The sequence below is a fragment of the Nuphar pumila genome, chromosome 6 (assembly GCF_984573655.1).
Source record: "Nuphar pumila chromosome 6, dmNupPumi1.hap1.1, whole genome shotgun sequence".
Taxonomy (NCBI): domain Eukaryota; kingdom Viridiplantae; phylum Streptophyta; class Magnoliopsida; order Nymphaeales; family Nymphaeaceae; genus Nuphar; species Nuphar pumila.
This window is the reverse complement of record NC_143254.1, coordinates 4787711-4802457: the sequence shown is the minus strand read 5'-3', so window position 1 is coordinate 4802457 and position 14747 is coordinate 4787711. Positions and strand designations below refer to the sequence as shown.

General features: G+C 36.5%; 1 pseudogene; it reads left to right on the top strand.

Moving 5' to 3' along the window:
* Nucleotides 1-262: 262 nt before the first annotated feature.
* On the top strand, nt 263-13724 carry LOC149833713 (ABC transporter A family member 2-like; annotated as a pseudogene).
* Nucleotides 13725-14747: the final 1023 nt, after the last annotated feature.

Below are 14747 nucleotides of genomic sequence, written 5' to 3'. Positions count from 1 at the left end.
TCTTTACTTCCATATCAGTGAGACCTGGCCTATGTAAGCATTGGGTCCAGTCTGAACTTGGTGCATCAAATTCAGGTACTAGCTACTTGAGTAGATTTGGAGCATGCAAATGGCATTTTTGTAATCTTTCCTCAGTTTAAATTTTCCTTAGTCAACTGGTTCATTTCAACCTGTTGCCTCCCCCACAAGCACAAATTCCACTCTCTGACCACCTTAAGAATAACACCATTGCAGAAAGAAAGCAACACAGTTTTAGAGAGAGATGAACTTAGAAGGGTTTCCTTTGTTCTTGCAGCAGTTTGTAGGTCTCCTAAAGAAAAACTTCCTGCTCTCATGGAGGAAGAAGAGAGCCACTTCCCTTGTGCTCATGTCCTCATTCATCTTCATCTTCCTCATCTTCTGCACCCAACAGGCCTACAAATCAAGGCTGTCTTCGACCACCTACTATGAAAATGTTCTCGATCCTCCTCCTTTGGTCTCTCCACCGATCCCTGAATGCGAAGAGAAGATAGGGATTAGGATCCCGTGTTTCGATTTCGTATGGAGCGGGAACGGAAGCGCGAAGATATCGTCGATCGTTGATAAGATCATGAAAAACAATCCTGGAAGGCCTATTCCTTCTGATAAGGTACTACATCTATAGAATGCATGTTATTGCACCACTTTTTTTTTTAAATGATAGTCCCAAGTATGATATATAGATCTTCCCATGTCCAACAGATACTTGAAATTAATGTGTATGGACCGGATACTGAAGACTACTTTCAAAATCCTTGGTACTGTTTGAAACTCTAGACATCCAAGTTCTATTGAGCCTTCAGCAGTACCAGTATGGATGTGGTTTAAAATGGGTATAATTTCCTAGTTTTTGAGACTTCCCACTATTGGTAGGATATTTGAAAATCAAGGAAATTCGGTTTTTTCGCAAGGACGCTTCCTTATGTTAAAAGACTGATCGATTATGGTATCATGTGGACATAATTCGAAACATTAGCAAGTTCATGAAGTTGCAAAGTTAGTACGACAGAATTTAACTTGCCTCCACCCAAGGGAAAGGGATGCCAGGAGTGAAAGTGCTCTCCCATGGAGGGAGGTGCGAACTCATTTTGATAGGAAATATGTATTTTTGGCATTTATTATGTGGGTTTCAATGTTTGTTTCTTCCTATGAAATAAGGCCTTGGCCTTTTTCATAGGAAAGGCATGAAACACACGCCCCTTGAATCCTTTCCTTGAACTCCAGATCATAATGACAAACGTTTTAAACGGCAATTTCTCATTTTTCAAAAACTCGTGAGAAATTGAAAAAATTTCATAAATCTTGCATTTTTTTCGGCAATAAAAAAATAAATTAAAAATATATAATTTGTTTTTTATAAGAAAATATTAATAAAAAATATTTTGAAATAAAAATACACGTTTTTTTCATGATAAATAGCCGTTTAAAACGTAAATATCGTGTTTAAATCGTGGTATTTATGTTTTTTTCATAAATCTCGCAAGATTTTGAAAATGTCGCGAGAAATTGCCATTTTAAACTTTCAGGCAATTTCTCTCAATATTATCGCGAGATTTTCATAAATCTCTCTATATTTGTCACTGTGCTCCAGATATACTTTTTTTCAAAAGAGAAGAGATTCAGTTTACTGCTTTGATTGGTGCAGGTCAAATCATTTACAACTCCAGCAGAAGTTGACGAGTGGCTGGAAAGTAACCCCATGCATTGCCCCGGAGCTTTGCACTTCTTTGAGAGAAACTCCACAGTTATTAGTTATGGGATTCAGACCAACTCAACCACTGTGGCTAAGAATTGGAATTTTGAGGACCCAACTTTCAAGTTCCAAATCCCACTTCAAATTGCTGCAGAGCGTGAGATAGCCAGGTCGCTTATTGGAGGTACATTTTTTTCATGGTGAAGATTTTATAGGAAATTTCAACTTGGTGAACAGACCCACAAAAAGAAAAAAAGCCCTTCAATCAGACCTTTTTTTATATTTACATGGAGAAACCAACCCCAGGACCAGATACCTAGCAGCACAGGCTCTGCTTGTCGTACTTACTGTTGTTGTCCTGGCAGCCTAAAACTCCATGGGTGTACACCTTGCCCTCAGAGAGTCGCCACACTTCAGTCTAGCAGCCTAGGTTTCATCTCACTGCCCCAAATCCCTTTGGGACCCCTTCAATCATGCCTGTGAATGCAAATTTTCCATGTTTGAGATCACTATGGTTGGTGGCCTTCATCTTTGTGCAACGATGGCATCAGCACTTTTTGGTTGGCACCACAGTTTGCACACTGAATAGTGGTGATGGACATAGCAGATCGGTTCCACTTATCCCCTATGTCATCTGTATCTTCATCCCCCTTCTTTGGATTTCATTGATGTGATCTACATTATTCATTTATTGAAGATCGGTATTTAAATTGCCAAAATCTGACTTGTGTGCAGGATGTTTTTGGGATTCAAAAATCAATGTTTCACAAAACACAAAATTTTGTGATTTGGAAAATCATATTTTTAACCAAAAAAACCATACAAGGGTCGATTCTCATTAAATCGACTATGCTGAATCCATTTATAAGGTCAAATTTGATCAAAAGTACTTGCATTATAAGATTTAAAAGGGGTAGAAAGATGAGGGATGACGTTGGGGATGAGTGGAATCGAACTAGCTAGACCATAGTTATTTCAAAACGGTAAAAAAATTGTATTTTGTTGCCCTGGTCGGTAAAGAACCCCCTAGTTATAACTCATAGAGGGAGGTTGTTTTGACCAAATCTGTGTTCAGCATGGTCAAAATAGTAGGAACCAACCCTTGGATCATAATTTTTAAAAGTAAAAATGTGTTTGTTTGAAGCTTAAAATTGTGGTACATTGTAGGCTGTTGATTTTTCAACCCTTGTTAAATCTGACATATACATCAGAAAAAGCATGATCCAAAGACCAGTTACTTAAAATGTAGATCACATCTGAAGGGTCGGATGTGCAAAAAACAACGAAAAAAATAAAAAATATTGCCTTTTTCCGCTAAGGGCTACCTTACGAGGGTAGCAAACATTACCCCTAATAAAGTTAGGTGAATTTATGGCACCACTTTTTGTGTTAAATGACGTAATGTCACTGTATTGTGCAGTTGAGCAGTGTGATCAGGCTTTGCGAGGCCAGTACATGTGGCTTTGCTAATCATGTTGTTGGGCTTTTCTTCGTAAGAACAAAAACTTATAATAAATTTTTTTTTTTAATTTGTTCTTTTGGTGAATAAAACATTTTCAATATATATTAATATGTGTATCTTAAAAAAAAATTTGTATGTGTGTGCATGTTATGTGTTGTTTCATTAGTGTCTGATTTTCAGTTTCTTCTCAGAAAAATTACAAGATGTTGAAGGCAAGCACCGGGCTAGGACTAGAAGTCTAGAATCTTCATGGGGATGTGTTGCCCAAACCCTTTATGTTTTATCTTCATAGCAAATATAAAATGTAGGGTGGATTGATTTAACTTGGTTCTTCACACCCTCTAAGGTCAATGTGTTGAGAATACTTAAATGAGACGAACTATGTATGCATTTATGTCTAGTGTTTGCTTTTTACCATGTATTGCAACTAATACATGACTACGTGCATGGCTATGCAGATGAGAGCTTCAGCTGGACTGTTGGGCTCAAAGAATTTGCACACCCTGCATTAGCCATTTTTTCTGCTGTTGGAAGTTCAGGAACATTTTTTCTTGCAGCAGCACTGTTTGGTTTCGAGTTTCCGATTCGCATTTTGGTCGGCGAAAAGGATCTCAAGCTTAGACAGGTATTGGTTTCCCGGATCTGATGGCATGAATTGCTGAACTCAAGCATGGTCCACATTAGCTGATACATACATGCAATTATAATATGAACTACATAATGAAACATTAGTAAATTCATCAGCCTTTCCAACTGGTTCAAGTGGAGGCATATGCTTCCAACTATTTCCTAGATTTTGGCATTGTTTAATTTGCAAGATTAAACTTTTGTCAAGGATGCCAATGCTTACCTTAGCCATGTTAAAACAATGCAGGAACTCACCATTATGGGTCTCTATGATTCTGCCCATTGGTTGTCTTGGCTGGTGTGGGAGCTCTGCCTGACATTTTTGTCATCACTTCTCCTAGTACTCTTTGGCATGATGTTTCAACTGCAGTTTTTTCTCAAGAACAGTTTTGGAATTGTATTCCTCCTCTTCTTCCTTTTCCAAATCAATATGGTAAGCTTATGCATGTCTTTCTAGCTCAGCCTAGTTGGAAATGAGAATGAGACTACTCAATCCAACTTAATATTAGTGGAAGTTTTGCATAGACTTAGGTATGGACTTAGTCGACATTGTTGGGATCTTGGAGTGGGACTGTGGGAGGGATTTGGGAGTATGGGACAATGAAATGCCTCCAACTCCTGGAGTTGGCAAAATTCCAAGCTCTGTTTTTGCGTGCATATGCAGAGAACATCCTAAACTATCTCCTCAACTCTCAATTGATTTGCTCAAGACCTTTTTTTTGTTAAACAACCGCCACCAGAGAAGTTTGAACCAACTCCATCCCAAATACTCAACTCCTACCCCAACTACCAGCCTCCAAACAGATTAATCAATCCTAGCTTGTGACTCAAATCTTACTAATATTTTTAAGCAAATGTCCTCGCCCACTCAAGCAATGTTGTAGCACAGGTTAGGGGCATTGAATTTGTAAAATGCAAATAGCCTGAAAAAAGTTGGATAAATACAAAAGATGATGGAATTTTGTTTGTTTGTTATTTCTTCTTAAAACATCAACTGAACAGGAAAAGGAGTTAGAAATCAATCTAATCTTTGAAAATTAAATAAGTGGTGTTTTAGGCTGGTTTAAAGTTTAAACTGACTTGGCTTTGTGGATCTGCAATTAGATCCATTATGAATTGGATGCATACAATCTGGCACCTACAACATTGTACTTGAGTCTTAACTCAGTAGGCATTTTAACTTGGCTGACTCGTTGTGCAACTTTGTGTGAACATGGTCTAAGGGCAGGATCACCCATTTCATTTTGATTTCCAACTCAGTGATCATTCAATTTTATCTTTTTTTTCTGGCATGATGTTTGCTTCTTACGTGACCAGTTTTTCACAGGTCGGACTTGCCTTCATGTTTTCTACATTTATCAACAAGTCATCCTCCGCCAATAGTATCGGCTTATACATCTTTATCGTTGGCTTTGTAACTCAGGTATGTAATTTTTCATGAAGGTAAGTAGTATGTAGTATGTATATATTTAGTTTGTGAATCAAATAGGATCCCACATAGACCTTGAGTGAAGGCATCAGCACCTTGTACTGAGCCACCTGATGTAGCTCAGATTGCAGTCCATCTCTGCAGTCTGCACTGATCGTGTGTGACCTGCCTTGAGAAACGCACAGTTAATCTGATTATGAGTTTTCGGATTCTCCTGATTCTTGACTTGGGCTAAGGTTGAGTTGGGCCATTGTTCACTGTAAGTATACTTAGAATTTATGAATTTATGTGCAGAATATGACAAATTTTGGATTTCCATATCGTCTGGGTTTACCAAAACTAGCTCGGGTTATATGGTCCTTCTTCTCTCCAAATCTCCTTGCTGAAGCCCTTAAGCAACTCGGAGATGCAACAGCCACCCCTCTTGACACAGGAGTTAGCTGGTCCGATCGTGCAAAGTGTCCAGAAGCAGATCCTGACTGTACATTAACTTGGTAAACTTCATGATAAAATATTTGTGCTCTCTTTATCCTAATTAATATTTATAAAGCTCATAATTATCATAAAGATTGCTAAGCGTACTCTCTACATCATGATTGCTTACAAAAATATGCTTGCATTTGCATTGACTACTAGCAGCTTTTGCAATCATACCATAAATATAATTTTATTAAGATAAAGAATCTTTAAAGGCTATAACGCAATGAGTGTGAAACTATGAATTTTGGGGTTCTGTACATACACACATACAGAGTAATGATTGTTTGAACACAAATCTTACACACGAAAGTGCCAGGCGCCGCATGCAAGCCAGAATATTGACTGTGAATCAGTCATGTAGGGGAATAGCTATGCAGGTTGTAAGTGTAAACCAATGACCAACATAGCAGATTGGGATTCTTAATGGTGCTAAGATGTCACATATCTAATCAAACTGCTTGGCAACATTCACCAACTGTATTCTCAAACACCGTGTATTTCCTGCACCATCATGAAATAGGAGCATTACTTTTCTTTAAACCAATGTACATACCTTTTTTCGCAGGATGGCATTCTGAAATGGCTTGTATCAACATTCCTTTTTTGGTTCATTCTTACAATCTACTTTGACAATGTCTTTCCAAATCCATATGGTGTGAGGAAGCCTTGGTTTTACTTTCTGCAACCTTCATACTGGACAGGGAGAGGAGGCAGCAAAGCAATAGGTACTTAAGGCTGTTAACCTTTCAGTGTGTTTTCTTGCAACCCTGTGCTTTTTAGCTTATAAAAGTGCAACCATACTTTACTTGATTTGTGAAGAACCAAATATTGAGAAAAATTGAGCCACCAGAATCACGTGTCAGCACAATTGTTCTGATGCCATGTCCAGGTGACTTTGTGCAACTTGTATGGGATGAGATATGCCCTTAGTCAACAGTTGGGCTCATCTAAGCCTCTGATTCATCTGCAATCTCTATGTTGAAGAACTATTCTGTGTTCTTGAAGTTTGGTGATTAAACAATACATTACCATCTTTGATCTTTTTACTTTTCAGAAGGGGGATTTTGCAGTTGCATGAATCCTGCACCAGACTCAAGTGATGATAGTCCAGATGATGAGGATGTTCTTGCTGAAGAGGATGCAGTAAGACAACAAGTAATTGATAATGCAGTTGATTCAAATGTAGCCATTCAAGTTCGAGGCCTTAGTAAGTCGTATCATGGCAAAAGGCTAGGATGTTGTAAATGTAGAAGATCTATAGCACACCATGCTGTTTAGGTATGCATGCAAGTTCCTGATCATAGTCTTGAAATGATGCATCCAAATTATAGGGATATGTGAGCTACAATATGTGCAACTGCAGCTATTTAAGTAAGGTAATTCAATGTACAATTTTTTCATTATTCTCATACTTTGTCCACAAAATTATTTTCAGGGTCTCTGGTTGAACTTTGCAAAAGACCAGCTATTTTGTCTCCTAGGACCCAATGGAGCTGGCAAAACTACTGTTATAAATTGCTTGACTGGCACTACACCAGTAACTGGTGGAGATGGTAATGGATAATTCTAATCTGTTTATGCCTTTGCAAGGTCAATGTTTAATAATTAATTGTCAGTGGTAAATATTTAAAGTTTATACTCAACTTTGTGAATGATTTACCAGCGATCATATATGGACATTCCATCCAAAGCTCTGCTGGGACGTCCTCAATCAGGAAGATGATAGGAGTTTGTCCTCAGGTTATCTGTCTTCCTGTTTATAAGAACTTATTCTAAACGCCAATTTCTCCAAGTTAAAAATGGTTCCTCTAATAAATGTCTGTATTGTTCTGAAAATATATTGTGATCTTCAGTTTGATATACTATGGGATACTTTATCACCCCAAGAGCATCTGGAACTCTTTGCTAGAATTAAAGGCCTACCTCCTGCTTCAATCAAATCGGTACACAACATGGTAAATTTGCCTAGATGTCTCAATAAGTTATTTTATGTTATTCTGTATTTTCTATATGCAGATTGTAGAAAGATCATTAACAGAAGCAAGGCTCACTGATTCTGCCAAAGTTAGAGTTATGAGCTTTAGTGGAGGGATGAAACGCCGGCTTAGTGTTGCCATAGCACTTATAGGGGACCCAAAGTTGGTTTTTCTTGATGAACCAGTAAGTAGACATTGGCATACTTGAATTCCATTTTAGATTTGATCATTCCTTAGAGAATAACTTTTTCTAATTTCATTCCTTCTTTTTGAGCCAATAAAATTTGATCATCATCATCCATCGGTATGGGAGGATAAATGGAAATAAATTTTTCATTCAAAACATGCAGTCATAGATCCAATAGACACACATAAATAAGTGAATATTTTAATAAACACTTTCAAATTCAAGATATTTATGATGTATCTCTAAGCTGAAAGCTTAACAAGATAGAATTTTGAGTTTAGTTGCTGCACCAATTCAATCATTGGACTGTAATGAAATATGCAGAAATAAAAACAATGTCCAACAATGGACATTCACATATAGAAAGCAAAGAACAAGTCCAAAAAGGACATACACAAAAGCCAACAATGGCTTGCAAACATAAATCCTTATAAATGCAAGAAAGGACTTTAAGAAGCCATACAATACAAAGGGGGAGACCCCACTTATTTATAGGCAAGGAGGAGTGAGAGAGAGGGAGAAAAGTAAGAGAGAGAGAGAGAGAGAGAGAGAGAGACCACATTGGGAGGCCCAACAAGGTGTCGTTGGGCTCCCAACGGTCACAATTGTGACCGTTGGGGGCCCAACGACTCTTAGTTGGGACCCCCAATGTGAATGCATTAAATGCATTTAAGGAAAAAGAAAACAAAAAATAAAAGAAAGAAAAAGGAAAATAAGAAAAACAAAAACAAAAAAAAGACTACAATGCCCCTATTGGGCAGAATTACAGGATTACCCTTATCGGGTATGATTGAATATATATATATATATATATATATATATATATATATATATATATATATATATATATATATTGATTACACATATTTTAACACCCTCCCTCAAGCTTCACGGGGATATAACCGAAAGCTTGTTGAGAAGGAACATAAAATGAGGAGCAGCAAGGGCTTTAGTGAAGAAGTTCGCTAACTGGTACTCGGATGTAACGTAAGGCAGTGCTATGGTTCCTCTTAGGTATTCATCACGAACGTAGTGGCAGTCTATCTCGATGTGTTTAGTACGCTCATGGAAGGTGTGATTGCTTGCGATATAGATTGCGCTTTTGTTGTCACAACACATCTTCGAATGAGTATAGATGACTATGCCCACATAGGCGGAGCAGGGGGGGCAGGACTGGGTTGTAGCTCAGTCCTGCCTCTCGAAACAGTTACATTTTTTTTTTAAAGCCCAACCCTGATTCCATATGAAATAGATTTTTATCCATTTTTTTAGCCCAGTCCTAACTGCAGCAAATAATTTGATTTGTCCATATGAAATAGATTTTTATTAATAATTGTAGTCATTTTTTATTTTATCTCAAAAAAAAAATTTCATTTTCAACATTGTTAAGAGGAATATCCTCTAGAACATTCAACAAATCATTAGAGATTTCCTCTTCTTGAGGAGTCACATCTTCTTGAGAGAGAAGATCAAATAATAAAGCATATTCGCTTTCGTCAATATCTTTAGTTTTCTCAAAACCAATTTTATTTTCTAAAAAGGTTACATCTTTAGATACATATAGTTTGTTATTTTTAAGGTCGAAGCATCTAAAACCCTTTTGATTTTCTTCATATCCTAAGAAAACACATTCAATAGCTTTAGAAGATAATTTATCTCTTTTATGTGTAAGGACAAAACATTTACACACAAAAATTCTTAATCTATTGAAATCGGGTGTTCTTTCAAATAATTTTTCATATGGAGATGTATTTTGTAAGGATGAAGATATCATTCTATTTATCAAGTAAGTTGAAGTTAAAGCGGCTTCGGCCCAATAACTTTTTGGAATTTATTTGGAAATAAGAAGTGTCTTAGTAGTTTCCAAAATGTGTCTTTCCTTTCTTTCGGCTAGACTATTTTGTTGAAGAGTCCTAGGACATGATCTTTGATGACAAATTCCATTTGTTTTCAAATAATTTTAAAATTCATTTGATAAATACTCTTCACCCGAATCGGATCTAAGAATAGAGATATTACTTGAAAATTGATTTTTGACCATCATATGAAATTTCTTGAAGAAGTCACAGACTTCGGATTTTAAATTGATAAAATAGATCCACACATATCTAGTGTAGTCATCAATGAAAGTAACATAATAGGAGTATCCTCCTTTCGATATGACCGGAGAAGGGCTCCAAACGTCTGAATAGACTAACTCAAAAGGTCTTTTGGACACAAAAGTTCTAATTAGAAAAGGAGTGGATTTCATTTTTTCAAGAATACAATTCTTGCAAACAAAATGTTTCTCATTACAAAATTTCTTTCCAAAAGGAAAGTACATTTTTGAGAAACTTGGATGTCCAAGTTTTTGGTGCCAAGTTTCAATATTTTTTATCTTGGACATGATTACAAAAAGAGTTAGTGGGAAGTTTCAAGTTGCTCATGTAATAGAGATCTTTCCTCCTATGGCCTTGCCCAATCTGCTTCCCGGACCGGAGATCCTGTATAGAGCAATCCTTAGTTGAGAAGGAGATTTCACATCCATGATCACATATTTGAGATACAAAAGGAGATTTAAATTAAGTTGAGGTACCACTCTTACGTTTGGCACAAAGAAATCTTTGGAAAAATTTAAAGTTCCAAAACTTTTTACATGTAAAGATGTACCATCGGCGGTTGAAACATAAGAGTTTTTAGAGTTATTACATAAATCGGAAAGCCCATTTTCAAGAGGGGTCATATGAAAGGAAGCTCCTGAATCAAGAATCCAAGAAGACATACCTGAAGGAGAAGAAGAAGCTATGGCGGCACCCAAAGTTGATGGCGATTTGAGTAAAATTTGAAGTGCTTCCGATAGTTAAGCAAGAGAGAAGGACTCCTTCCCTTTGATAGTCTCCTCCTTCTTTTGAGTAATTTCTTCAACGGAGGTGACCTTACTTTTTGGTGCTTCATTTAGCTTAGAGCAATTAGGTCTTATATGACCCGGTTCTTGGCAATGATGGCAAATAGCTTTTCTATAGTTGTCATTATAGTTATTTTGCCTCCTAAAGTGTGGAGGCTTATAGGCTTTCATATGATTGTCGGGTTTAGACACGGCCAAAACTTCATCTCCTCCTTTAATCATGCCAAGACGAGTTTCTTCTTGGTATATTTTGGCTATGACATCTTCCAAAGGAAGAGGCTTAGATCTATGAAGTAGGGAAGATCTAACTTGTTCATATTCGGGCCTAAGCCCATGTAGAAATTGAAAAAAGTATTCTTTTTCCATTTGTTCTTCTCTTAGTTCCACATCTTCACTAGAAACCCATTTTGGTTCTAGTAGAGATAGCTCATCCCATAAGGGTCCAAGGGTGTTAAAGTAATCTCTTACACTCATTTCTCCTTACTTAATAGTCCAGATTTTTTCTTGGAGAAAGAATTGACGAGCAATTTCTTTTTGAGTATACATACATTTCATAAAGAACCATGCTTCATTTGTCATCCAAAATTTAGCAATGTTGGCACAAATTTTAAGCTCCACATTGTTCATGAACCAAGCAAGAATTTTTGCATGCTTGCTTTTCTAATCTTTCACTTTAGATTGGCGATCTTCAATGGCCTTCATGCGGGCATTTTCTTCAAGAGCCTTTTCTTGATCACCATTCATCTTGGTGAGTTGGAGTTGCGGTTCCGGAATAGTGCCCATGACGTATCCTCAAAGCTTTTTACCCTTGAGGTTGTTCTTTATGGCGGTGGCCCACATCATGTAGTTTGAACCATTAAGTTTGAAGGAGAGATCAATCTTTTGTTCTCCTTCCATTTTAAACTCAAGAAAACAAACCAAGAAAGAGAAATACAATATGAAAAATATAGCTAGTTGTATGAAATATGCAGAAATAAAAATAATGTCCAACAATGGACATTCACATATAGAAAGCAAAGAACAAGTCCAAAAAGGACATACACAAAAGCCAACAATGGCTTGCAAACATAAATTCTTATAAATGCAAGAAAGGGCTTCAAGAAGCCATACAATACAAAGGGGGAGACCCCACTTATTTATAGGCAAGGAGGAGTGAGAGAGAGGGAGAAAAGTAAGAGAGAGAGAGACCACATTGGGAGGCCCAACAAGGTGTCGTTGGGCTCCCAACGGTCACAATTGTGACCGTTGGGGGCCCAACGACTCTTAGTTGGGACCCCCAATGTGAATGCATTAAATACATTTTAGGAAACAGAAAACCAAAAATAAAAGAAAGAAAAAGGAGAATAAGAAAAACAAAAACAAAAAAAGACTACAATGCCCCTATTGGGCAGAATTACAGGAATACCCTTATCGGGTATGATTGAATATATATATATATATATATATATATATATATATATATATATATATATATATATATATATATATATTGATTACATGTATTTTAACACGGCTCAAACATCTTATTTAACACTCCTAGTTGGGCCATGTCACAAGATAATCAGGTTCTAGACTTAAACCGGATCTACTGAGTTATCTAATCTAAGTTGTTAAATACTGGATTTCAATCATTCTCCATGCAGACTACTGGTATGGATCCCATTGCTAGGAGGCATGTATGGGACATCATTGAGGATGCAAAGAAAAAGAGTGCAATCATCTTGACAACTCACTCAACGGAGGAAGCTGACATTCTAGGTGATAGAATAGCAATCATGGCAAGAGGAAATCTGTGTTGCATAGGAACTTCAATAAGGTTGAAGTCGCGTTTTGGTGCGGGCTATGTTGCTACAGTAAGTTCATATGGAGGTGGTCCTAATCATACTCCAAATGGCAAAGAACGCTCCAATCCAAGTGAACCCCAACATGAGCTTGTCAAGAAATTTTTCAAATATGTAAGTTCAACAAAGAATGGATGTTTTGTCCTTACGTGAATCTTTGCTTACTTCATTAATTAAATTGCAGAATCTTGATGTAGTGCCAAAAGAAGAGAGTAAGGCCTTCCTGACTTTCATCATCCCTCATGAAAAGGAACCTTTATTGGCTGTAATTATCTGTCCATACCGCTACCTTATTTTCAACTTTCTTCACATTCAGTCTTCTCACTACATTCTTCTTTACTGTGACACAGAGCTTCTTTGCAGAGCTACAAGAGAAAGAACAAGAGTTGGGCGTTTCAGATATTCAACTTGGCCTTACAACTCTAGAGGAAGTATTCCTGAATATAGCAAAAAAGGCAGAGTTAGAGTATGCTTCTGCTGAAGGGAACTTGGTGACTCTGAACTTATCATCTGGGTCTTCAATTGAGGTTTATAATCAATTTTCTCTTTACATATGATATATTTTCTCTATTACTGTTGTCTCAGAAAACTCAATTAGGCACCAGTCTGTGGTTGAGTTTAATCCAAGGCATAGACTAACTCAGCTCAAGGTTCAAATGACTCGAGGACTTGGATTTGGATGTACATGGGGTACAGAAATCAAAGTTCTTGATCTAAATTTACACTAGAGTGTTGAAGTTGCTTATTCTATGTACAATATATGGTTTTGATGCCAGTTGCACAAAACAAACATTAGATGCCTTACTGTAAAATTTTAAAGAGAGTCAACAATACCATTTATTTTTATTGTATTGCAGATATCCAAAGGAGCCAGATTTGTGGGCATTCCAGGAACAGAGTCAGAAGAGCACCCTAGGGGGCTCATGGTTGAAGTGCACTGGCAGCAAGATGATTCTGGTGAACTATGCATTTCTGGTCATTCAGAAGAAATTCCCATCCCATCTCATGCTCAGGAAGTTACACCTACTGCAACGACTACCTCATGTGGATTTGCACTCAGAAGGCGCAAACAGATTGTGGGGACTATCATTTATCCTGATCAAGTTCAGACTGCTAACAGTCACTAGTCTAGCATACTTATGTGGCTGTTCATAGTTGTGTGTTTGTTGCTTACAAATTTGAGTTACACTTCTGTTTGTAGTTGTGAAATTGCCAAGATTGTAGTGAATGCATGGTTGTATATTTTGTTTGTTGGAATACATGTATTTTAGTGTTTATCTGATTTGGAGTCATATTGGTTGCTGTAATCTCATGTACATCTATGCATGAGTTTTGATATACGATGTAAATGAGTTAAATGATATGAAATATGGAGCTTCAACTTTATAGCAAGATAGCTTGTCTATGCTACCTTGACCAATCTACTTTTGCTGGAAATTATGCTAAATAAATTTTCAGTCTGTGGCATTTAAAATAGTACTAGCTAGCATAGTTACAAATGATGGCCATATTTTGAAAATATCACACGATTTTATTGCGCTATTCTCAAAGGCCGATATAGTACTCAAAAAGTGATTATCAGAATATCGTCTGAAAATTCATGCTTTTATATTGATTAATATTTAAAAATAACTTTCTGGTATTTTCTATTGTTTATACTTTTATTTATATGCATATGCACTTTATATATTTCTATTTTTAAACACGCTGATATCTTCCTCATACTTTCCCAAGAAAAATCAAAATATTCAAAATGTTGCTAGATTAATGCTGCCCAGAGCCGTACCTGTGTTTTATGGGGCCTGAGGCGGAGGGAAAAAATGGCCCCCCTATTAATAGTAGGAGTTCGGGGGGCAGCGCCTCCAAATTTTTTTTAAAGAATCAAAATAACAATAAAATTTGCATTCACATTAAACAAATATAATATTCCAAATATTTATATTATATTAAATAAAAATGTATAAAATATTTATATAAACTACCTAAACAATACTCGTCTGATTGTTTTAGAGGCAAAAATAGTTATCAAATCAGTTTAATCAAGTTGTTCAACATTAATTAACAGAGATTAACTAATACAAATATTTATATTATTTTTATATTTAACTAGCAATAACATCAATTAACAGAAATTAACTAACAATAATTAA